Below are 22,595 nucleotides of genomic sequence, written 5' to 3'. Positions count from 1 at the left end.
TTCTTTCTTCTCTTACCTCCCGCAGCTTGGTCCAATCAGTGAGGAAAGCAGTGCCTATCCTGGCTTTGTATTCGAGCCCATGGAGAGTGGTGGCTAGCAGCGCGTGGTCGCTGCCTAGGTACTCATCCAGATTCGTCCAGCAAGCTTGGGGGATACCTCTGGTGAGGGTTAAGTCGGGGTTGGTGTCTCTTTGAACAGTTGTGCCGAGCCTCGTGCTATTCCTGGGATCATTGACGAGTGTAAGATCCATGTCCTCAATAACGTTGTGAAGCATGTTTCCCCTGGGGTTGGTGTACGTATAACCCCAAAGGGGGTGGGCTGCATTAACGTCGCCCACTATTAGAAACGGATGGTTGCCTGCTGCGTGCGTGGCCTGCTCCAAAACCAGCCTGAGGACCGATGGTGCGCTTTTCGGCCGACAGTAGACGTTTAGAACAAACATGGGATCCTTCTTCTTTACTGCCTGTGGGATAATTTCGAGCAGAATGACAAGCGGTTCAGATCGCTGGAGATGGTGTTGAACGGCCACTAGCTTCTTATTGACCAGGTTGTGGTGGCTGTCGCCTGTATCGGTGCCATACGTGACGTATCCGGGTAGGCGGAGTGTGTGTTCGTTTCTTGCAGTGCGATGATTTCAGGTGGTCTTGTTGATGTAGCGATGTGTTGTATCAGTGATCCATACTTGTTCTTGTAGCCCCGGCAATTACACTGCCACACCGTCGTTTCGCCTGGGGAGCCTCCGCGCTTACTGCATATATGTTGAGGAGGAGCCATCTTGCTAGGGGTGGTGATGCATGCACAAGATGGGGTTCTGGGGAGCCCAGAGAATCTGGCAATTCTGGTAGGCTCTGATGAGCTGTTTTCTTGGCGCGCCGTCTTTGACGAGCTTCCAGTGCTAGTATGCGTTCCTCTAGTCTCATGATGCGTTCTGCCAACTGAGTGTTAGAGTGCTGTTGTTGAGTTGCGAATTGTTGTTGCTGTGCCGCTGACTGCTGTATAGCTGTGAGTTGCTGCATAGTAGCTTGTAGGAATGGCTGAAGGCTCTGAATTGCCTTTGCTACTACAAGTTCTACCTTCTGGAGAGTGGCATATTGGGCGGGTATGACTCCCTGCGGTGCAGTGTGCTGCGCGGTTGCTCGTTGTGGCGTGGGATTTGAAGTGACTGTGTGAGCTGGCTGCTCTTCCCGTTTACGATTCTCCGGGGGTGGGGTTGAAGTGTTTTGTGTCGGGGTAGTGCTATTTCTTCCAAGCAATTCATCTTTAAGTGCTACGAATTCTGCGTGTGCGCTAGTGATTTCTGCTTTGAGTGTTGCGTTTTCTTCAGTGAGACGCCTAATCTGGGCGTGTGCCTGTGCCAGCTCTGTGTCAACAGGGGGGGGGGGGGAGGACGAGCTTTGGGAGAAACAACCTGTGCCCAGCTCACCTGCTGCGTGACCTGCGATGCTCCCTTGCTTCCCCTCCTGCCGCTTGCGGAGCGACCAAGGCTCGAGGTCCTGCCATGGGATGGCGTCCGTCGTCGCGAAGAGGTCCTGCGCCTGGAACAGGAACCGGGACGCGGCCTGGAACTGCTCCTCCCCTGGACAGCTCCGCGTCGTTTTGGGCACCGCGACTTGCGTGATGCTGAGCGCTCGCCCCGTGGCCTCGGAGATGAGGAGCCTGCTCTCAGGGCCTGCTGCGGTTTCGGTGGTTCACGGGCGGCAGGAACCTGTTGGGGCAGGTTTTCGCTGCCGTCGGGTGATTCCCGCCGCACAGAGAGCACCGAGGGTGGCACTCGTGCTGCTCCGTTGCTAGCGAAGTGCTGCACTCTCTGCACTTGGGTGTGGCGGGGAGCCGCTGGCAGACGTCCTCTCTGTGGCCTGTCTCGTTGCAGGTTCGGCAATGTGGCACGGTTCTCTTGTAGAGGTAGCACCGCAGAAGAAGGCCGGAAAATTCGATGTAATATGGTACTGTTTTCCCCAGGAATGTGATCACCATGGTGGTTGTGTTTCCCAGTCTTCTACATGTTAGCGCCTCGGATCCGGGATATTCAATGCGTTTAAGTAACATTTCGGGCGTGGTGTCGTGTTCGATGCTGTATGTTACCCCTTTGCAAGAGTTATCAGGTGAAATTCCGCATGATGCAATATCATATGTTGTTGCATCAATTGTAATTTTTTGCATCTTGCTTAGTGCTAAGGCCGTAGCTTCTGAGGCAGTGCTCTGAACAACGATGTTTTGGTCTTCGTCGACGCGTATTTTGAATCCGGTGGAGCCGATTTGTAGCCTTGTCTCATTTGTGATGGCGTCTACTAACTTCCCTGGGCTCACCTTGTTTAGCTGCAAGCCGTTCCGTGGACGAACCGCCAACTTGTAATCATCGGCAGGATGGGGGGGTTGTCGGGGCTTGCGCATCGCCGGTCGGCTTTGGCGGAGAACGGGCTTCGGTGGCGTTCGGGAAAGTTGGGGCGAGGTCGAGCATGTCTGCAGCCGACAACGACATGCATGACTGGTGACATTGATCCAAGGCTCCTTGTCTTCTTCGTTCTCGTCAGCGGCCGGAAGAAGTCCTTGGGATTCGTGAATTTCCATGTCCTCGTCCTCCAGGGCCCCGGTGGATAGTTGGTGGGCTTTTTCGGCGTCGGTATTGACCAGCGCGTTCGCCATCTGCAGCGGTGCGGCGGGCGAAGCCTTTGCTAGGCCTCGCCATTAGCGAAGTGGGTTTAGCGAGGCGGCCCCGCTTCGAAACTTGATGTGGCCGCAAAATGCAAAATATAGCACTTACACCCTGAAGTTCGGTGTTGACCTGCTCTGGCTGACTTCAGACACAAGATGATTACGTAGAATCTGGAATGCCGAGGTGATTTCGCCGAAAATGTAGCATCTGTGTGGAACAGGTGCATCTATTCTATCTATGGCGTCTATTCTATTCCTATGATATCAATGCATATCATATGCAAATATGAGCTTCTTTTGAACGGTCTGTACGCATATACAGCGCACCAAGTAGAAGGAATGAAGCTTCCGAGATGCACCGCCACAGTTTTCAACGACGCGACCTCGAAGCGGACGATGGATGGATGGATGGATAGATGGATGTTATGAGCATCCCCTTTGGAACGGGGTGCTGGGTTGCACCACCATGCTCTTGTTAATATACTGACAAATGTTCTACTTAGGTTAAAAAAGAAAAAAAAGAACCAATATGAACTCCCACAACCACATTTTTTGATCCCCTATTGCGAACTGTGCCTTTGTACGACTCTTTTTTTTTGTCGTTTCCCTACTTTTATTCCGCCAATCCTCCAATCGCCTGTTACTATTCCCTATTGCGAATATGCTTACTTTTCCACTGCTCTCGCTGAACCTAAGGGCTTCAAGAAGGCCAGGGTGTCTTAATCGACCGCTTGGTAGGCGTCTTCACATTCTAATAAAACAAGCTCCATAGTTTCCCTAGCTTTACCGCAGCAAGCACATGCTTCTTCTTCCTTCCTATATCTCACTTTATAGGTGCGTGTTCTAATCAATCAATAAATCAATTTTATTTACCAGAAACAAAATGAACTGGAGGGACAGCTGGGAAAAAAGCTGTCTCAGCAGCTTGACGGCGGCCCAGGGTCCCTTACATGGCAGTAGCACTCACATGTTCACATGGCCTAGGCTACTGGCGTCAGTGTGGATTTCGGTGTCGGCGTCTTCGTCGAAATGTGCGAGTACAGGCGGTGACTGCATCCGTCGTTTTAGTTCTTGAAATGCGTCGGCCTGCGGCGTTTGCCATTTGAACTCGACATCAGATTTGGTTAGATGCGTTGGCGGCTCAGCGATGCGTGAAAAGTCCTTGACAAAGCGCCTGTAGTAGGCACACACGCCAAGGAATCTACGCACAGCCTTCTTGTCGATGGGCTGCGGGAACTTTGCGATGGCAGCTGTTTTCTGCGGGTCGGGGCGTACTCCGCATTTGCTGATGACGTGGCCTAGGAACAGAAGCTCGTCGTAAGCGAAGCGGCACTTTTCTGGCTTCAGAGTGAGCCCTGATGATTTGATGGCCTCTAGTACTGTTGCAAGCCGCCTAAGGTGATCGTCGAAATTTCCGGCGAAGACGACGACGTCATCCAAGTAAACAAGACAGGTCTGCCACTTCAATCCTGCAAAAACCGTGTCCATCACGCGCTGGAAGGTTGCAGGCGCCGAGCACAGTCCAAATGGCATAACCTTGAATTCATAGAGGCCGTCCGGCGTGATGAAGGCGGTCTTTTCGCGATCCCTTTCGTCGACTTCTATTTGCCAGTAGCCAGACTTGAGGTCCATCGATGAGAAGTATTTAGCATTGCAGAGCCGATCCAATGCGTCGTCTATACGTGGGAGGGAGTATGCGTCTTTCTTCGTGATTTTGTTCAGTCGACGATAATCGACGCACAAACGTAGGGTTCCGTCCTTTTTCTTCACTAAAACAACTGGAGACGCCCACGGGCTTTTCGACGGCTGGATGATGTCGTCGCGCAGCATTTCGTCGACTTGTTGTCTTATGGCTTCGCGTTCTCGCGTCGAAACTCGGTAAGGGCTCTGGCGTAGTGGTCGAGCGCACTCTTCGGTTATTATGCGATGCTTTGCGACTGGTGTTTGTCGAATCCTTGATGACGTCGAAAAGCAGTCTTTGTATCGTCGAAGCAGACTTCTGAGCTGTTGCTGCTTAATCACGGGGAGACTTGGATTTATGTTGAAGTCTGGCTCGGGAACTACGGTCGTCGGGGTAGATGAAACAGAATCCGAAAGGACAAAGGCATCGCTGGTTTCCTGAATTTCCTCGATGTAAGCGATCGTCGTGCCCTTGTTGATGTGCTTGAACTCCTGGCTGAAGTTTGTCAGCAACACTTTCGTGTTTCCTCCGTGCAGTCGAGCGATCCCTCTTGCGACGCAAATTTCGCGGTCGAGCAGTAAACATTGGTCGCCTTCGATGACGCCTTCTACGTCAGCGGGTGTTTCGGTGCCGACCGAAATAACAATGCTGGAGCGAGGCGGCATGCTCACTTGATCTTCGAGCACACTCAAGGCGTGGTGACTACGAGGGCTCTTCGGCGGTATCGCTTGATCTTCCGACAGCGTTATTGACTTCGACTTCAGGTCGATGATTGCGCCGTGTTGGTTCAGGAAGTCCATACCGAGAATGACGTCTCGTGAACACCGTTGGAGGATAACGAAGGTGGCAGGGTAAGTCCGGTCATGAATGGTTATTCTTGCCGTGCAGATTCCAGTCGGCGTGATGAGGTGTCCTCCAGCGGTCCGAATTTGAGGCCCTTCCCATGCAGTTTTAACTTTCTTCAACTGCGCGGCGATGGGTCCACTCATGACGGAGTAATCGGCTCCTGTGTCCACTAAAGCGGTGACTGCGTGGCCGTCGAGAAGCACGTCGAGGTCGGTGGTTCTTTGTCTGGCATTGCAATTAGGTCTTGGCGTCGGATCACGGCTGCGTCGGGTTGAACTGAAGCTGGAACGTCGCTTCGTCAAATCGCCTTTAGTCGGTGTAGTCTTGTCTACCTGACTTTGTCGGGACGGCGGCGTGTCGTTATTATGTCGTCGAGATGGTCTCTTCGTCGTCTTCCTCGTCTTCGTCGGCGGCGGAGGATCTTCGTCAGTTCGACGAACAGCAACCGCACCTCCATCGGTTGCTGCTTTTAGTTTTCCGTATATGGGCTCGCTGACCGGCCCCGGACTGGGCCAGTGTATGATCGGCGCTGCGGCGACAGGTAGCGGCCTGGTGACGGCGAACGGGATGGTCGTCGAGGGCTCCACTGAGCAGCGGCGAGGTAGTCAGCGATATCGCGAGGGCGTTCACCTTGCTGCGGGCGCGGAGCGTTGACGGCGAAACCTCGCAGTCCCATCTCCCGGTATGGGCATCGTCGGTAGACGTGGCCGGCTTCGCCGCAGTGGTAGCAGAGCGGGCGGTGGTCGGGGGCGCGCCAAATATCCTTCTTCCTAGCGTAGGTGCGCTGGGCGACGGGTGGTCGTGCTGGCGGCGGCGGCGGCGGACGACGGAACTGCGGCGTGACAGGGCCCTGGCGCGGTCGCGGAGGGGGACCTTGACGGCGTGCAACGGCGGCGTAGGTCATCGCTTCTGGCTGGATCTGCGATGATTGTGATTGTACCTCGGGAACTCCGAGCGATCGCTGGACTTCTTCTTTGACAACTTCGGCGATTGAGGCCACTTGAGGTTGCGATGAAGGGAAGATCTTCTGAAGCTCCTCTCGTACGATTGCCCGGATGGTCTCACGCAGGTCGTCGGTGGCCACTGATTGAACGTCGGCGTAGCTTGTTGGCTTGGTGCGTCGGTCGAATTGCCGGTTCCGCAATTCCAGTGTCTTCTCAATGTTCATCGCCTCACGAAGGAACTCGTCGACGGTCTTCGGTGGGCTTCTTACCATTCCGGCAAAAAGTTCCTCCTTTACACCACGGATCAGTAGGCGGACTTTCTTCTCCTCTGACATTTCCGAGTCGGCGTGGCGGAACAGACGGTTCATTTCCTCAGTGAAGATCGCAATCGTCTCATTCGGCAGCTGCGCTCTGGTCTCCAGTAGAGCTTGGGCTCGGTCTTTTCGCACGACGCTTGTAAATGTTTGCAGGAAGCCGCTGTGGAACAGGTCCCACGTCGTCAAGGTGGCTTCTCGATTCTCGAACCACGTCCTGGCGGCGTCCTCCAATGCGAAATAGACATGTCGCAGCTTGTCGTCGCTTGCCCAGCTGTTAAATGTAGCGACCCTCTCATACGTTTCCAGCCAGCTTTCGGGGTCCTCAAATGTGGAACCGCGGAACGTCGGTGATTCCCTGGGCTGCTGCAGCACGATGGGGGACACTGGGGCTGCCATTCGGGATGCCTTGGCCATAATCTTCTTGGTCTTCTCATGAAGCAGTCCGTGCTCCGGGGCAGCTGTTGTAGACGACGGCTTACTCGATGGTCCGTGACTACGTTGGTGCTCTCTTTACGGTCCGGGCTTGGATCACGGCTTGTCGGGGGCGTCCGGCACATGAACCAAAAGCACCTCCACCAGATGTCACGCGGTAGTGACGTTAAATGACACAGTAGCAGTACTGTGAAAGACAAAACTAGCTTTTATTGGGCGAACCTGTGCCCACGAAACAGGCTACACTTAAAGCACAACGATAGCGGCGAACACAGTCGGCGATCGTCGAAAATATGATCAGCGGGTCAAGCGCGTCGGCTTTTATACAGAGTCCTCGAATGTTCCAGACTAATCGTTGGGACCCGCGTGCCTTCCATAAAGTTCTACATCATTCGCGTCAGGCGAATAAATCAGATAACACAACGTTCGGCGATAAGAGACTGCGGATAGAAGCATCGATAACTTTCCAGAAACTTCGGATACATGCAAGCGCGTCCCGCGCTGTGCAATAAGATTTGTTAGGCGGCGAAACCTGGTCGCCCGATAAATATAAATACACGTGTCAATATATACACTGAACGCTTTATACATAACCGGCGTATACACCCCGTCGACAACTTCGCGCCCACGGCGACCGGGTGACACGCCGTGAAATGCATGCTGCTTGAAGGACAAGAAAAATATTTGTTCTCCAAAAGAACCGTAGAATGGCATAGTGAAGAAAGCCTACACTGCGGCTGCAATGCACGGGCAACCACAAGGCGGCATGAAATAAATAAATAAAACGATATAAAGAACAGAAAGAAAGGCATCTATTCCTATGATATCAATGCATATCATATCCAAATATGCCTATGATAGTGTAACGAATGAAGCCATCCTTGATGCCCTGGAAAATAATGGAATTGGTGGACGCATGTTTAGGTGGATTCGGAGCTATCTATTGAAAAGATCCTTCTTTGTGCACAGTGTGGATGGCCGACCTGCTGATTATTACACTTACCGTGGCGTCCCTCAGGGTGGGGCTCTTAGCCCCACTTTGTTCAACCTTGCAATCCTTGGCCTTGCCTACGTTCTACCACTTCGCTAGCACCTTTCCATATATGCTGACGACATATGCATATGGGCCTCGGCAGTTACACGTCTCCAGGTACGTGCATGGCTTCAAAAAGCAGTGACCCTAACATCATCGTACCTGCGTGCGCAAGGCCTCAGCATTTCGACCGAGAAGTGCGCCTTAGTCGCCTTTACCCACAAGCCCATGACCTGGCACCCCATTTCTATTGACCACCAACGAATTCCCTACGCAAAAACTCACCGATTCCTAGGCGTTATTATAGACAGAGACCTTTCATGGAGCCCCCACATCACATACTTGAAGAAAAGGCTTACTTCTATCTCCCATATACTAAGGTTTCTTGCCGGTAAAACGTAGGGCACATCCGTGGCATCTATGCTTCAACTGTACAGGACGCTCTTCCTAGGAAACTTGCGATACAGCACACCAGTGCTGTCCAATGCTAACTAAACTAACATCCATGTCCTACAGAGCATTCAAGGCCAAGCCCTTCGAACATGTCTGGGGCTACCTCTAAATGCTTCAACCGTGGCAACAATTGCCACCACGAGAGACCACCCAATAAGGACCTATATATATATCGACACACTCCTGGTGCATGTTCGCCACATATCCAGAGTTCCTGACCACCATCTCGCTCGCTTGCCTGAGAAAAGACCCAAGACAGCGTTCTCCAGATCAATTGCGGCTAACCTTTGTCTCTTTGTCTTTAAGGCACTCACCCGCAACAAGAACGCCATCCCATACGTGGTGCTTGAAGAAGCCTCCTGTGTACCTTGCTGTTCCAGGAATAGTGAAGAAAGCTAGCCTGACCACCGCGGCTCTCAAGCAGATCACATTGGAACTTGTGCATTGTTCATACGCTAACCGAATTCATGTTTACACGGATGGTTCCGTCTCGGAAAATTCTACGGGTGCCGTTGTTCTACCATCTCAACCGGTCGTCATCAAGTTTAAGACTTCACACGTAACGACATCTACAGGTTCTGAACTGGCCGCTCTTCACGCTGCTGTCGAATACATTGAAAAAGAACCTCCCAACAAATGGGCAATATCTTGTGACTCGAAAGCAGCCCTCCAGAGCTTGCGAAGTTTACGACGTGGCAATTACGAACAGCTGACGTCACAAATCAACGAAACCTGCCATTGCGCATCTGAAAGAGGACATGATATCAACTTAATAAGAGGTACAAAATGAAGATTGTACAGGTCTACGCCGCTACATCCAGTCATGACGACCAGGAAGTCGAAAGCTTCTATGAAGACGTGGAGTCGGCGATGGCTACAGTGAAAACTAAATACACTATACTAATGGGCGACTTTAATACCAAGGTAGGCAAGAAGCAGGTTGGAGACAAGGCAGTGGGGGAATATGGCATAGGCACTAGGAATAGCAGGGGAGAGTTAATAGTAGAGTTTGCGGAACAGAATAATATGAGGATAATGAATACCTTCTTCCGCAAGCGGGATAGCCGAAAGTGGACGTGGAGGAGCCCGAACGGCGAGACTAGAAATGATAGACTTCATACTCTGCGCTAACCCTGGCATCATGCAAGATGTGGACGTGCTCGGCAAGGTGCGCTGCAGTGACCACAGGATGGTAAGCACTCGAATTAGCGTAGACCTGAGGAGGGAACGGAAGAAACTGGTACATAAGAAGCCGATTTATGAGTTAGCAGTAAGAGGAAAAATAGAGGAATTCCAGATCAAGCTACAGAACAGATATTCGGCTTTAATTCAGGAAGAGGAACTTAGTGTTGAAGCAATGAACGACAATTTTGTGGGCATCATTAAGGAGTGTGCAATGGAAGCCGGTGGTAACTCCGTAAGGCAGGATACCAGCAAACTATCGCAGGAGACGAAAGATCTGATCAAGAAACGTCAATGTATGAAAGCTTCTAACCCTACAGCTAGAATATAACTGCCAGAACTTTCGAAGTTAATCAACAAGCGTAAGACAGCTGACATAAGGAAGTATAATATGGATAGAATTGAACATGCTCTCAGGAACGGAGGAAGCCTAAAAACGGTGAAGAAAAAACTAGGAATTGGCAAGAATCAGATGTATGCTGTAAGAGACAAAGCCGGCAATATCATTACTAATATGGATGAGATAGTTCCAGAGGCTGAGGAGTTCTATAGAGATTTATACAGTACCAGTGGCACCCACGACGATAATGGAAGAGAAAATAGTCTAGAGGAATTCGAAATACCAAGGGTAACGCTGGAAGAAGTAAAGAAAGCCTTGGGAGATATGCAAACGGGGAAGGCAGCTGGAGAAGATCCGGTAACAGTAGATTTGTTGAAGGATGGTGGACGGATTGATCTAGAGAAACTGGCCACCCTGTATACGCAATGCCTCATGACCTCGAGCGTACCGGAATCTTGGAAGAACGCTAACATAATCCTAATCCATAAGAAAGGGGACGCCAAAGACTTGAAAAATTATAGACCGATCAGCTTACTGTCCGTTGTCTACAAACTATTTACTAAGGTAATCGCAAATAGAAATAGGAACACCCTAGACTTCTGTTAAGCAAAGGACCAGGCAGGATTCCGTAAAGGCTACTCAACAATAGATCATATTCACACTATCAATAAGGTGATAGAGAAATGTGCGGAATATAACCAACCCTTATATATAGCTTTCATTGATTACGAGAAAGCGTTTGATTCCGTCGAAACCTCAGCAGTCATGGAGGCATTACGGAATCAGGGTGTAGACGAGCCGTATGTAAAAATACTGAAAGATATCTATAGCGGCTCCACAGCCACCGTAGTCCTCCATAAAGCAAGCAACAAAATCTCAATAAAGAAAGGCGTCAGGCAGGGAGATACAATCTCTCCAATGCTATTCACAGCGTGTTTACAGGAGGTATTCAGAGACCTGGATTGGGAGGATTTGGTGATAAAAGTTAATGGAGAATACCTTAGTAACTTGCGATTCGCTGATGATATTGCCTTGCGTAGTAACTCAGGGGACCAATTGCAATGCATGCTCACTGACCTGGAGAGGCAAAGCAGAAGACTGGGTGTAAAAATTATTCTGCAGAAAACTAATGTTCAACAGTCGCGGAAGAGAACAGCAATTTACAATAGGCAGTGAGGCACTGGAAGTCGTAAGGAAATATATCTACTTAGGGCAGGTAGTGACGGTGGATCCGGATCATGAGACGGAAATAATCAGAAGAAAAAGAATGGGCTGGGGTGCGTTTGGCAGGCATTCTCAGATCATGACCAGCAGGTTGCCATTATCCCTCAAGAGAAAAGTATATAATAGCTGTGTCTTACCAGTACTCACCTACGGGGCAGAAACCTGGAGGCTTACGAAAAGGGTTCTTCTCAAATTGAGGACGACGCAACGAGCTATGGAAAGAAGAACGATAGGTGTAACGTTAAGGGATAAGAAAAGAGCAGATTGGGTGAGGGACCAAACGGGAGGTAATGACATCTTAGTTGAAATCAAGAAAAAGAAATGGGCATGGGCAGGACATGTAATGAGGAGGGAAGATAACCGATGGTCATTAAGGGTTACGGACTGGATCCCAAGGGAAGGGAAGCGCAGCAGGGGGCGGCAGAAAGTTAGGTGGGCGGATGAGATTAAGAAGTTTGCAGGGACGGCATGGCCACAATTAGTACATGACCGGGGTCGTTGGAGAAGTATGAGAGAGGCCTTTGCCCTGCAGTGGGCGTAACCAGGCTGATGATGATGATCATATTTCAGTGGCTGCCGGGACATTGTGGCATCGCTGGTAATCACCTCACCGATGACGCTGCCCGACATGCCCAGGCTGGCTCACCGACACTCCTTATACCTTTATCCAGAGTCGCCGCTGCAAGAGAGCTTCGCAGTCTCGCTCGTACAATCACGTTAGGTTGCTGGCATATTCCACGGAACTCTAAGTGTCGTTTACACGGCCTCTACTCATCACTGAAACTTACATTACCAGCGAACCTTCCATGACGTGACGCAACACTGCTGTGTCGGCTGTGGGTAGAAGTAGCATTCACCAACTCCTACAGCTATCGTATTGGAGTGGCGGATTCACCAATGTGCGCTAAGTGCAAGTATGAAGAGACCATCAGTCACCCTCTGTGCCACTGTTCTCGCTTCGATAATCAACGTGAGACTCTCCAGTGTGCCTTAAATAGACTGGATGACAGGCCATTTACGGAAGCGAAGATCTTGGGAGCCTGGCCTCACAGTTCATTGGCCCAGAAAGCAGTTCGAGCGCGTTTTCGCTACCTGAGGGCAACAGACTTGAGTGCCCGACTATGGACATCCTACACCTAAGTTCTCTATCTACCTCTTTCATTCCCATTCCCCTCGCCACGTGTAGGGTAGCAAACTGGACTCAGTCTGGTTAACCTCCCTGCCTTTCCGTCTTGCCTTCTCTCTCTCTCTCTTTATACATAACAAACATTACAAATCGCAGGTATGCATAAAAATGACATTTTACATATGAATGCAATATACTAAAGTGTCACTATAAAGAAGGAAAGTAGTCGCGCAAACAATTTTTATTTAGCGTATAGCTGTGTGCTTATATTTGTTTAGTACAATCGGTATGTTATGTGTTAAGGACTGTAGGCTGTAATTGTTTCGAAACCATGGTACCTTTCACACCTCGGGGTTTCGTGTAGTATGTTTCGCGTGAGTGCAGAGTTCTAGCTGAGTACGGGATGTGAAATAATTCTTAACATATTCGGATGAGAAGTAAATCGATTCTAGTAATCTACGTTCGTATAATTCATCTGGGCGGTTTAGTCTGCATTTGAGAAATATATTATATGTTGGTGAAAGCCGATTAACGTTCTCTATATACCGAACAATTTTCTTTTGAAGTATTACAAGCTTTTGCAAGTTAGATTTAGAATAATTGATATGCGATAAGTAGAGACCATAGTATATCTGAAGTTTTGCTCTCGTAGGTAGAAATGTCCGGTAACGTGCCAGAGCACCGGTAACCGGAGAGAGTTTGCCGCAGAGATGTTTGATATAGGCATCCCAACGTAAATTAGACGAAAAATATAATCCAAGAATTTAAAATTTTTCAACCAGTTCAATGCGCTGGATCTAAAAATTAATAGCAAATAAATAAATAGCAAATAGCAATAAATATTTCGCGCATTTTTTGCGCGCAATATTAGAACTTTCGTTTTCTTTGAACTTACTTTAAGCTTATTTATCTGTGTCTAATCGGACAAAGTTGCCATAATTTTATTACATTTTTGAACAAGTTCATTCGCATCAGGACCTGAGACGTATAATGTGCAATCATCCACGTACATAATGAATTGAACCTCACTGTTTATGGTTCGATATCATCTATAAAAACGTTAAACAAAATTGGCCAAACAATACTTCCTTGAGGCACACCACAGACAATACTTAAGAGGGACGAGTTATGTCTAATAATAGAAACGTACTGACGTCGATGTTTCAGATATGATTTGAGTAATTCTAACGGTTTCCCACGAATTCCATACAAACAAAGCTTCCGAACAAGGATCTCTCTCAAAAGCTTTACTAAAGGCTGTAAAAATGCCGACTGTGTAGTAGTTACTTTCAAAGCTCTGCAAAACGTATTCTTTCAGCGTAAGGAGAGCCATTTCTGTAGACGCGTCTTTCCGAAATCCATATTTTGAATCAGTAAGCACACTCTTCTTATTCAAAAATTGCGTCATTCCAGCGAAAATAAGCTTTCCCATTCGTTTTGCAAAAAAATGGGAGCACCGATATCGGTCGATAGTAAGACGCAGTATTTCGATCACCACCTTTATAAGTAACCGAAACTTTCGCGTGTTTCATTGCATCTGAAAAAACTGCAGTCTCTAAAATTAAGTTGTACATGTGCACAAGCGGAAGTACAATGAATTGCAAAACATGTTGTATAGATTTAATCTGCAAATTATTTACATCTAAAGCTTTACTGTTTTTCATATAGGCATCCCGATCTCGCTTCGAGAAGTAATGAGCTTCCCTTTGAGTTTTTATAAATTGTTTCGTTCCTGATTTCGCTTTTTCCTCTTAAGTAGTTACTCATGACAGGTTTCTTTTCCATTGCCGCCACCCACGAGATTATTTCAGCCCCTCTGGCTTTCCGCTTGACCTCCTTTGTTGCTGTGTTGCCCATCCTACAGGCCGCATACTTGCTGGTAATCTTCCTAGTTCTTTTCTTCCATGCTTTCAGTTTACCAACACGCCCAACAAATGGCAATGTGAATCAATGTTTTCCTGTACAGATACCTGAACACTCTCCCAGCCCATTTATTTTCTTCCATATGCCTCATCCGTTCTTCATACTGAATTTTACTGCGAGCTTCCCTCACTTCAAAACTAGTCCAGCCTATATCACCCTGCACTGCTTCATTTGTACTTCCCGTGAGCGCCCAATGCGAGGCGACCCACTGACCTTTGGTTCCAATCGAGTCCTGATTGTACTCCTCATTTAAAGCAAAGAACCGAATTTCCGAAAATAAGTATTGGAATCATTACACCTTTCCACATACCTCGGAGCACCTCGCACCTATTGTATCCCCATAGCGCTCTGTGCTTCAATACGGCTGCATTTCTTTTCCCCTTCACTGCTATTGTTTTTTTCTTGAGTTTCCATATTACTATTACCTTCGTTTATTTATATACCAAGGTATTGTATTCTGTTACCCGAGGTATTTCGTGGCCCTGTATCGCCAACGTCTTGTCACTGTTTTCATTGAATACCATAAAACCTGATTTTCCAACACTAAATTTCAAACCTAAATTGTTGCCTTCCTGTCCAAAGATATTAGGCAGACGTTGCTAATCAGTTTGCTTGTTAGCTAGCAACACAATATCCTCCGCATAAAATAAACCGGAAGCTGCTGCTGTGCTACTGTACCCGCCTGCTTATATGAGACATTAAAACCGATATTACTTCCTTCTAGCGCCCTCTCCATCCTCACCATGTACATCATAAACAGCAGCGGGGACAAAGGGCACCCCTGCCTGAGTCCCTTGCTGATATGAACTTTCTCCTCGTTCCTAATCCCTTCCCATTCAACGGAAACAGTATTTTCTAGGTAAATCTCTCTCAAAACCTGTAGACAATCGCCATCTGAGCCGATCACTTCGATCGCAGTGCCGCCACAGTATTTCTTGTCGTCGCGCGCTTGGCTGCAAAGCAGCCCAGCCGCTCGTCCCACTCACACTCTAGTGCCACAGTCGCGCTACGCATGATGCAATCGGAGTTATATTTAGCCTCTTGTTCTACCAACAGAGGGGCCCCAGGCTACACTCAGGCCCCGCACACTCTCAAGTTCCAGTGATCGCCTCAGATGGCGAAACATCAACTGCGGCGCGTTCCAGCATGAAGCGCGCAACTGGAGCTACTGTAACTTTGTGGTACACTTTAATCGTAATATTTCAGCTAAGGGCGCTCAAGGTGACTGAATATTTGATTTATAAATGTGCATGTAATACCCGAGAAACATAGTTAACATATTGTTTTAGAAATAAGCAGACCATTGTTTTATTGTACTTGTGTTATTAAGGTCTGTGCTTTATTACTTGAATAAAGATTTTGAGACCTCACTGAAGTGTGATAAGCAGCAGCCCACTGATATCGATTGCAGTCCGTGTCATTTATCGATTCGAATTGTATGGCGGTAATATTTGAGAATAGTGTGGTTGTTTCCTTTGAGCAGCATTACGCTGGTTCGTTTTAATTAGATAACAATAATATGTCAGCCTGTTTATGCGTCCAACATTCTATAGCCGCCACCAAGCGAACTTGTTGAAAGACAGTGAATTTTATCAGCTGCGGCGTTTCAGTGGCCATAACGGCTCCACGGCTTTCATCGTTAGTGATCTGCCTCATATGGTCGCATAATGACGTGTTGCTTGACGTTGGAAGTCAGCGCTCTGTTCCTTTATCTGGCCGGCTCGGCTTGTTTGTTACTTTGTATGTTGCGCTGTACCAGTTCTAGATTGAAACAGAAAATGTCCTAGCTAGCGTGAAAATCGATCTCTGGAAGTGAACATAGTATGCGAGGGGGCTACCCACGAAAGCGGGTTAACCTGGCAGCCCCTGGGCGTGTGCACCGGTGAGTAAAAAAGCGCGGCTTCACGTCCTCAACATTGAATTTCTTTGTGTGCGAGGTAAATAAAACAGATACCTGTGATCATTTCTTAGAAGCGGTAAATAATAGTAATTTGTGATGCCCAAATATGGGACAAAGGTTCGTGCACTCAAAAAGTTCTGACGGTTTTCTTAGGCGGAGCCTCCGAGATCCCAATTGCGGACAAAGCCGTTGGTTTCGAGCACACACACAAACGTTTATAGGAACTAAAGAAGGCTTAAAATAAATAGAAGAAAGTAGCAAACATAAAAGAAACACTCAAATACACATCAAGACACACATTTGGGGCTAGTATGGAGCTAACTAGTGCGCGAGTCCGGGCTTGCCACGGCGGCAGGGACACACAACCGTCTCGACGCGGCGACGCGGCGACAAGCTGACGAAAGGAGTGGCGCCGGTCTCACCAAAGGTCGTGGTGTAGGTTGGTTGACCGGGCGACCGGGGCTGGCCAGCTCTGGCTTGGAGAGGTAAAGCAGGCGGCTGGGTGGCACGAGCAGACGGCGGCGGCGTTCTGGCCGGGCAGCTGGGTGTAGAGCTCGGGCCCGTAGCCCGACTGCTCTTGTCCTGCCCACGGGCACAGAAGCTCGAACGCCGGTCTCGGGCAGCAGGTGGCACGACAGACGGGGGCGGCGTAGTGGCCAGGCAGCTGGCGTAGAACTCGGGCCCGTAGCCCGACTGTTCTCGGTGTATCCACGAGCACAGACGCTCACCGGCCTTCAGGAGCTGGCGGCACGCTCGGGTAGACAGGCGACGCACAAGAACAGGTTGGCAGGAGGCCCCGGTCGGGTGAAGTCCTGGTGGCTCGGGTCCGGAACCCGACGGCCCGTCTTCAACGCCAGCTCTGGTGGTTGACCTCGTCCTGGCGTCGCTTCCTGGAACTCTCCTGCCGTCTCCCCTGCGTCTCTCCCTTCTGCCAGCGCAGCACGCTTTTCCTTGTCTCTGGCCGATTAGGCATTCTCCTGTTGGCTGCCTGATGCCCCATGGTCTTTCCTAATTGGTGTGCTTTTCTTCGTTTAGTTGTTTTTCTTGCGCCGCGCGTTCACGTGCCGGACGCTCTTCGGCGTTGTCGTTTTTCACCTGCCAGCACGGAATTTGCCTCGGCGCGCGCACTCCTTGTCGTCTGCTCCTGACCGTCCCGATCACCGCACCATGTCGCGCACCACACATCACATAAGCCCCCTTTTTAACAAGTTTTTCTGACGAAAAACTGCCGCACTCTATAAACCATCAAGTTGACGTCACCAAGTCCGAGGTCAAAAGTCCGTGAAGAGCCATAAGCGAAGCATCGGCTATTTTAGGTGACCCTTTCCTATATCAACCTAACTAAACATTTATCTTCTCGGTCAGAGAACCCTGGCCAGTCCACGATAATAATGCTCCAGGCAATAATGTCTCTGCATGGTGTCGACCAAGTCACTGTTTGCGTCCTAAGGTAGTCAACGTTGTAATGTGTGGTTGCAGCATCAGTGCCAATGGTCGAACCACACACGCGTGCATGAGAAGACGAAGGATGTACTGAATCCTCAAAGCCATGTGTTGATTGGGTACACAGGCCTGAACCCTCCCAGGTGCGTATAGGGTCACAAGCAGTTGCCTTTGTTGAATTCAACAAACGCAGTAACGACGACTAAATTGTTTTTATGGAAACCAAACTTGATTCCTCAGGACTCCTGATATCTTCAGGTCCATCTCGACCCCGGCGCAAACATTCCGACGTACTATATTTAGCCTGTAGGAGGTTCTCAGTTCTAACTTTTTCAACCAGGCCCATGCACGGTGACTCGGAACCATGTACGAGCCAGTCATTGCCTGCACTGGGCTCGCGCAGCATCGGTTGAGATACGGAAGCAATATGCTGCCTGCTTCGTGAGCAAACATCAGTATCTATGCCTACAATGGCACCATTACACGGTGTCTCTTCTTGAGACCCTTTTTTCTCGCAAAGGCCTGCCGTCATGTCGGAGGGGAACCCTCGGGTCGCCCCTGCACTGCTGTGCTGCATCCTCAACCGCGGATCTTGTCCCTTCAGGGCAAGCATCCGCGAGTGCCTTGATGCGACCGCGCACCCTGCGAAGCTCTTCCTCCAGGCGCTCCCTCTCAGCTGCCTGTTCTGCCACTCGCCTGTCGTACTCGCTTCGAGCTTTCCCGCATATTAACAACCATCTGTCTTGCACCCATCTGTGCAAGTCTGCCCCGTGCAAACCCAATCGCTGGACCACGGTGGCTAAGTCAAACAAACTGATTTCGGTCTGTTTCTTGCCCACATATGCACCCTCAGCCTCTGCGACTTTTAGCCGAAATTGTAAGTTCTTCTCCTCCAATGAAAATCCCTCCCTCCTAGCCTTGCGCTCCGCTGCCCGCTCTTCTCGCGCACGCGCTTCCTGTTCGGTCAACCAAGCCCTCAACTCCGCATCTTCTAGCGCCATGCGTTCGGCTGAGGCTAACAAGTCTCGTGTGCTGGCCATAGTTCCTAGCCATTAGAAAAAAGAAATCCGAACGAACGGCATTGTCCTGTCGCAGACGCCAATTTGTGAGGCCCAAATATAGGACAAAGGTTCATGCACTCAAAAAGTTCTGACGGTTCTCTTAGGCGAAGCCTCCGAGAACCCAATTGCGGACAAAGCCGTTGGTTTCGAACACACACACAAACGTTTAATGGAACTAAAGAAGGCTTAAAATAAATAGAAGAAAGTAGCAAACATAAAAGAAACACTCAAATACACATCAAGACACACATTTGGGGCTAGTATGGAGCTACCTAGTGCGCGAGTCCGGGCTTGCCACGGCAGCAGGGACACACAACAGTCTCGACGCGGCGACGCGGCGACAAGCTGACGAAAGGGTGGCGCCGGTCTCACCAAAGGTCGTGGTGTAGGTTGGTTGACCGGGCGACCGGGGCTGGCCAGCCCTGGCTTGGAGAGGCAATGCAGGCGGCTGGGTGGCATGAGCAGACGGCGGCGGTGTTCTGGCCGGGCAGCTGGGTGTAGAGCTCGCGCCCGTAGCCCGACTGCTCTTGTCCTGCCCACGGGCACTGAAGCTCAAACGCCGGCCTCGGGCAGGAGGCGGCACGAGAGACGGGGACGGCGTTCTGGCCGGGCAGCTGGCGTAGAACTCGGGCCCGTAGCCCGACTGTTCTCGTAGTATCCACGAGCACAGAAGCTCACCGGCCTTGAGGAGCTGGCGGCACGCTCGGGTAGACAGGCGACGCACAAGAACAGGCTGGCAGGAGGCCCCGGTCTGGTGAAGTCCTGGTGGCTCGGGTCCGGAACCCAACAGCCCGTCTTCAACGCCCGCTGCGGTGTTTGACCTCCTCCTGGCGTCGCTTCCTGGAACTCTCCTGGCGTCTCCCCTGCGTCTCCCCCTTCTGCCAGCGCACCACGCTTTTTCTTCTCTCTGGCCGATTAGGCATTCTCCGATTGGCTGCCTGATGCCCCATGGTCTTTCCTAATTGGTTCGCTTTGCTTCTTTAATTGTTTTTCTTGTGCCATGCGTTCACGTGCCGGATGCTTATCGGCGTTGTCGTTTTTCACCTGCCAGCACGGAATTTGCCTCGGCGCGCGCACTCCTTGTCGTCTGCTCCTGACCGTCCCGATCACCGCACCATGTCGCGCACCACACATCACATAATTATAATGTCATTGTTCTTTAAAGGCATTTCAAACGAAGCTCTTGTTATTTTGCCACTTTGCTAAAAATTCCTAACACGAAGTACAGCGTAAATAATAAATAGTTATGCCTGTTTCTGCACAAAGTACACACTGCGATAAGTTCGCTGCACATTAGTGGCAAATGTACTTCAGGTGATACAGATACATTAATTGCACTTGAGACATAATACAATGTATTCGATAGAAAAATTGTTATCTAATTGAGGTTTCACTATGCACAGCACACACAAAGACACCATTGAAAGAAATGAATACGCAAAACAGTGTTGTGTGTGTGTGCTTTTCGGTCATGGAGCGTTTCGCGCACTGTTCTTTGTAGTACCTGGATTACAAACTCCCTCACACTTACACCATTGTAAACAGCTTGACGGGCGTTGCCACCAGGTATCACATGCTCACTCACAACAATTTCTTAGATGAAATTGCAACGAATGTTAAAGCGATTAAACGCACCGAATGCTATTTTGAGGAAATGCTACTTCATGTTAACTGAAACAATGGCAGTCACTGCTCATTCCATTTTTTAGGTAAAATACCCTCATGGCCATATGGCGCAAAAGAAACGAGTGGTTCCAAAGAAGTAGAATAAAGCATACACACAAACAAGTGCACTGAGTCCTGGTAATATAATAATTATCCTGATTATACAATGTTAGCTACAGCTTTGCAAAAAGTTTGTTATCAGTGATGGCTAAGATACTTCAGGGAAGGTAGTTACATTTCTGAGATGTACGGGAATGAAAAAATGAATGAAAGACTTCGTGTATCATGAATCAATTCGTACGTTACTGTGATGGTCGACGTGGTTGAAAATGTACCTAGACCGCAATATGAAGTCGACGTGACGCGTCATGGGATGGAAAACTTTTGCGATATAGCGAAAAACGGGCGACGTCACCGCGCTTAGCTACTGAAATAAGCACTAGGTTAGCCTTCATTGAGGTTACACTCTCAATGCGCTTATAGCTAGAATGAAACGAGTAGAGCTATTTTTACTAGTTGAAGTGAAGTAAAAAGATCAGCGCGATTGGGATGCCATATGGCAGATGTATACTGAAGTTTCGGGCGTGTTGGGGTCTTGTAAGGCTGTAGTTTAAAATTTTTGTGAGATAGCGAAAGACGGGCGACTTTATGGAGGATAGCTAGTGGAATAAGTGCTAGGTTAGTTTTCATTGATGTTATACTCGCAATACGATTATAACTAGAGTGAAATGAGTAGAGTTCTTTTTACTAGTTCAAGTAACACGATTGGGTTACTAAAAGTCACTAAAAACCATTTTTGTTTCTTTTCAAATAACAGATGACAAACCTGAGCACAGTGTGTCCCCAAAAAGTTTTTTTGAAATATGCTTGGATTAAGTTCAGCTCAGTGTTCAGCGAATCAGCAGTGGACGGGAAGCCTCTGCGTGGGAACTTGTCTTCGTGACAGCCCCCATGCTTGCTTGCTGAAACGTTGGCTCCAGGTTGAGGCTTCCCTTGCTCCTCTCTAAGTTGAAGTGTACATCCCCATGCAACCTCTTTGCCTTCTTTGAATAACAAACGGAGATGTGTTTTCTGCATAAAACCGTAAATTGCATTTTCCAAGGATCGTTGAGCATTAATTGGGCTTGCGCAAATGTTTCTTTAGCGTCCTTGTTTATTCACACAATATTTGCACATGTCCTTGTTAGCACTGTTGTCTCGATAACGCTCCTTACCAACGCTCCACTTGTGGCGAAACCTTTACATCCACACCTGAACACCAAATGTGCAGCAGAAGTGTCAAGAGCAGGCAATATATGCAGTAAAATATAGCGTAATGTTTTTTCTTACTACACTACGTGCTTCTCGCCATTGTGTTATGAAAACAATGGGATATTGCAGCTCGAGCTTATTTTGCTGACAGTAAATCTTTGTCGAGCACTTCTTATGTTTCTTTTTTAATCTTGCTAAAATCTTCGAACGCTGACGATATACGTGTAGCTTAAAACACGTCAAGCAGCACCGTACGTGGCTACAAATACGAGGGCAGCCAGGCATAGATATTGTTGTGTGAAGCTTCGCTCTCCTTTTGTTAGCGGCACGCCGAACATGACGAGAAAACGTCGTTCGCTTTCAGCTTTCAATTCCATTAAATAGATGTCTATCTGTGTTTATGTATCTTGTAAACTTAGTGACTGACAGCACTAAGTCCACCTGACCTGTACGAAAATTGTGAGCATGTACTGCTTCACTGACCTTTGGCAATAAACAATCCAAGCTTACTTGTTTCAATTGTTTTTTTTGCCAGTTGAGGCACCTCGGCCCCCTGACGACATAATAAAGATATCTGCAGCCATGTTAGAGTACTGCACACACGATTACCGCCCGGAAAGCGGTAACAAAACGCCAAAACCAACGAGCGAGCAACACGACGAGCCCCACCTGCTGCTACCGCAGTGGCTCAATACGTTATGATGATGATATTCATTCCGATTTTATGAGCGCCATCTCACGGTCGTATATTTTAGTTCACTTGATGAAATACTTGATGAAATGAGCGCTGCGAAGACGCGGACGAAAGAACACATGTACGACAGACACAACGTTTAGTTCACAACGCCACCGCTACTCTTATTCCCGTTGCACTGTGGGAGGTGCAGTTTCCCTTCTCTATGTTTATATAGGTGTCCTGTGGTGGCCCAGATCCGAGCGGGACTGATGACGTTTGAGAGATATCACACGGGCATAGTAGCTATAATCAGTCAAACTAAAGCATGTGCTTCTTAGGAATTATAATGCCTGTAGGTGCATTTTTTTGCGGAAATCTGACGCGTGCTCAGTTATAGTGCCGAACTATCGAATGTATCGAACTATCGAATGAACTATCGAAATCGA

General features: G+C 48.9%; 1 protein-coding gene across 2 annotated transcripts in view; it reads left to right on the top strand.

Moving 5' to 3' along the window:
* The window catches only part of LOC135913224 (innexin inx2-like), a 378,125-nt gene that overhangs the window by 134,128 nt on the left and 221,402 nt on the right, over window positions 1-22,595 (top strand). The window lies entirely within an intron of this gene.

This window comes from Dermacentor albipictus, chromosome 2 (genome assembly GCF_038994185.2).
Source record: "Dermacentor albipictus isolate Rhodes 1998 colony chromosome 2, USDA_Dalb.pri_finalv2, whole genome shotgun sequence".
Lineage (NCBI taxonomy): Eukaryota > Metazoa > Arthropoda > Arachnida > Ixodida > Ixodidae > Dermacentor > Dermacentor albipictus.
This window is presented reverse-complemented; position numbering and strand designations above follow the sequence as displayed.